General features: G+C 35.8%; 1 pseudogene; it reads left to right on the forward strand.

Moving 5' to 3' along the window:
- The first annotated feature begins 148 nt into the window (after positions 1–148).
- Positions 149–1,217, forward strand: LOC102888733 (annotated as a pseudogene).
- The last annotated feature ends 2,957 nt before the right edge of the window (positions 1,218–4,174 follow it).

The raw sequence follows: 4,174 nt of genomic DNA on the forward strand, positions 1-4,174 counted from the left end.
TAAACATTTGAGATTTATAATAAAAACTGGTAAATGGAAGAAAACATGAGTAGTAATAGCTGATAATTCCCTCAGTCATCCTGGCGTATTTATGTTTCTCCCTCAGGAATATTGAAGTTAGAATCTCATAGTTCTCATGATAATCAAGAAGGACCGAATTCTCCAAATATAAAGAGAAGCGGCATGAGCAGCAACTCGCTCCCGCTGCAGCTGCGGAGCTGTGCAAAGAAAATGTGACCGGATCCTGTGTGAAAACCCCGTACTCGCCGGGACCCTGCCTGGTTCTCTATGCACTGTTTGGCTTTGGGGCTGTGCTGGCAGTGTTTGGAAACTTCTTGGTGATGATTTCAGTCCTGCATTTCAAGCAGCTGCACTCTCCAAACAACTTTCTCATCGCCTCCCTGGCCTGCGCTGACTTTCTGCTGGGCTTCAGGGTGATGCCCTTCAGCATGGTCAGGTCCGTCGAGAGCTGCTCGTACTTCAGGCAGAGCTTCTGTACTTTCCACTCGTGCTGTGATGTGGCTTTTTATTACTCTTCTCTCTTCTACTTGTGCTTCATCTCCATCAACAGGTACATGCTGTTACTAACTTTCTGCTCTATCCTACCAAGTCCACGGTGTCTTTGTCTGGAATTTGCATCAGCATCTCCTGGATCCTGACCTTTGCATACAGTGGTGCCGTGTTCTACACTGGTGCCTATGATGATGGGCTAGAAGAATTAGCTAGTGCCCTCAACTGCATAGGAGGTTGTCAGACAGTTGCAAATCTAAACTGAGTGTTGATATATTTTCTATCCTTCTTTATACCTACTCTTGTTACTATCATTCTCTACAGTAATATTTTCTTGTGGATAGACAACAGGCTAAAAGGATTGAAAATACAGGTGGCAATACAGAATCATCATCAGATAGTTATAAATCCAGAGTGGCCAAGAGAGAGAGGAAATCAGCTAAAACTCTAGGGGTGACAGTGGTAGCATTTATGATTTCCTGGGTACCTTATAGTATTGACTCACTTATTGATGCCTTTTTTGGCTTCATAACTCTTGCCTATCTTTATGAGATTTGCTGTTGGTGTGCTTATTATAACTCAGCCAGGAACCCTTTGATTTATGCTTTATTTTACCCATGGATTCGGAAAGCCATAAAAGTTATTGTAAGTGGTCGGTTTTCGAGGACAGTTCATCAGCGATGATTTTGTTCTTTGAACAAATGTAAGCAATTAGATTGAGATAGTTGAAGATATCTTTACACTGTCCAAATGAAATGAGATTTTGAAAATCAAGTTATCGACTATTATTAAGAAGAAAAACATATTCTTCAAATTTAATAGGGTAAATCAATGTTTTTCAATGATATTACTATGTGTACTTCTCTCATACTTCCATAATATTTATTTGACTAATAAATGTTAAATCCTATTTGTTAAGTATTGCAGAGCTCCCCATACCCCAATCCCTGCAGATATTTCCCTCCCTCAATTTTCTTTTTTATTCCACTGACTGTTTCCTTGCTAACCTAAAAACATCTTTGTTTTCCTTGATTTCTTTTCCTCTTTCCTTACAAAGTCTTCTACTCACTCTCAACTTGTCAAAAATTTCTGTGTGATTGACTTCATAGGGCTGTTGCTTTTTGTTGTTATTGATGTTCCTTCGCTTTGATTTGCTTATTTTCCCCAGGGAAACTTTTTAGATGGCAGTCAATCTATTATGCTTAATTTCCATAGGTGTCCGTGTTAGGAATTTGCTTCACTATCTCATGGATCCTACCCCTTGCATACAGGTGCCCATGAGGATGGAATGGAGGAATTAGTAAGTGCTCTCTACTCCATAGGTGGTTTCAGCTTGTTGTAAATCAAACTGGATATTGATAAAATCTCTATTATTTTCACATCTCTCATGTTAAAATGATTCAATGTATTCAATGTATTTACTCTGGAAAACAGAGTAAAAAGTTTGAATCTACAGTAGAAAGTAGCTACATAATCAGGGAATTGTAAGAACAGGGTAGCTAAGCGAGAGAGAAAAGCAGCTAGAATGTTGGGTACACAGTTAGTGTTTGATCTCATGGTTACCACATGTATTTGATTCATTCACTGATTGGTTTTTGGGTTTTATAATCCCTTCTTATGTATATGAGATATTTTGCTGGTTCAGTAACTCTAATTGTTCTCTAAATCATTTGATTGATGATTTTTTTTACCCTTTGTGTAGAAGAGCAATAAAACTTATAATTGCCATGTAATAAATGACAGTTTATCAACCATAACTTAATTTGTAAATAAGCCTAAATTTCAAATTTATGTTTTGAAATATTTGAAATTGATACGGTTACATAATGGAAACTTCTCAATAGTTATGATATGAAAAACAGTGCATGATAATGATTCTTTAAATTTGAGGAAAATGGTACCTCAATTTCCACAGCATAACCTTTATGCTTTCTCTTTCTTGATGCATTGAACTTCTCTTAGCATTGGCTAGAAATGTATGTACTAAGAATGGTGAACACAAAGCTCATCATTTCTAGTCTCCTCAAATCTGTGCACTTCCCTGCTCTGTCAGTTGTTAATTATTTTATCTTTGCAGGCCTCCCGTATCTTCCTAACCTTGCCTACCATGCTTACCTTTCTGTCATTATCAAAGGTTTCCTGATTTTGCGTTCCCTGTGACAATTTTGTATTCCATGTCTTTTTGTGGACTTGGTAACTTTGCTTTCATTTTGAGAAGCTTATTTCTGAGCGTCGCTGTTTCTGGAGCTCCTAGAGGTCTCTGAGACACATACACAAGCCATTCTGACTCAGGACAAGATTCATATTTTATATGTTGGGGGCGTATTTTGTGATCATGGAAAGAACCATGAGCAAATGGTACAATTTTTGCAATAGAGATTGTCCCTCGAATGATTGTTTTCTTATTCCGTGAAGTGTGTTGTTCTACCTATGAGTATGACGGACTTCAATTTTCTGTCTTTTTTTGTTTCTAGCAACACTATTCAAAGTTTATACATTGTCCACAATAAAAATTACAATGTATTATAAGTTATGGGGAAAAGATGGATTTTTCAAGAAATGTTGATGTGTCATATAATCTTGGGACACTATGTTGTTAAGCATCATGCTTCATTCATTTCAGAAAACCAAAACTGATTTCTTTCAGATGTTATAAAATTAGAGAAAATCTAGCTTCTGTAATTTTTCAATGGTATAATTATAATAGAAAACCCAAAGAAATTCATGCACACAATTTAAATATTTAAAATTCAAAAGAATACAGTCATGTTTAGGGGGCTTTACTCATCTGTAAAATCAAGACAAGAATTTCTCACAAGAATGGTATAATCAGAAAGAATACACTCTTAGAAAAGGTTTACCAATTCAAAGCATTTGTGTGATAGAAATTATGTGCTAATACATAATGTTGATTTATATCAGTTAGAAATTAAAGAAACAAGCAATAAATGTTTGCTATATTTTTACTCCTGCCCCAAAATATGATAACCGGACTTTTAAAATCTTGATGTCTTCTTGTGAAAAAGCTAAGAGAATAGAATCAAGTCATTTATACTTCATGGGACATACAGCACCCTCCAGTTTGACTACCAAGAACAACTCTCTGAAATAACTGACTCGGTTTATCCACTATGGATTAGATAACTAATTGTTTCTCTTCGTGCTTTGGAACCAAGTTTGTGGGTCCTACTACATTTTCTAGCCTCTGTCTTGACTTCATTTTATTCCCTCCATTTTAGTTTTCTTTCTTTTTTTGAACACATTTTTACGCTATGCTTTCTGTGTATCCTTGAATTCCCTGTACATAATTTTTGAAACAAGGTGCATATTAAGTGAATAAAGAATATATTTATTTAAAATTAAAGTAACATAACAAAATAATAACTATCTGAAAATCCTGGCTTAAATGTAATTAACTGGTACAACTTCTGAACTCAAATGTAATTTTAGGCTTAACAGTAAGAAGCTCACTGAGTGTATGACTGTACTTTATGATGCTAGTTACCTTTCCCATGTAAATTGACTTTATAGTTATTCCCAAATAACTAAATTGTTATTACAGTTAATAGCTCTATCTCGTGACTGATTATACCTGACTCTGAAATCACAGATTTAGATCTGCAAAACTGAGTACATGCTCACGCCTCTCTGAGCAAGGGGCCAC

The sequence above is a fragment of the Pteropus alecto genome, unplaced genomic scaffold (genome assembly GCF_000325575.1).
Source record: "Pteropus alecto unplaced genomic scaffold, ASM32557v1 scaffold10554, whole genome shotgun sequence".
Lineage (NCBI taxonomy): Eukaryota > Metazoa > Chordata > Mammalia > Chiroptera > Pteropodidae > Pteropus > Pteropus alecto.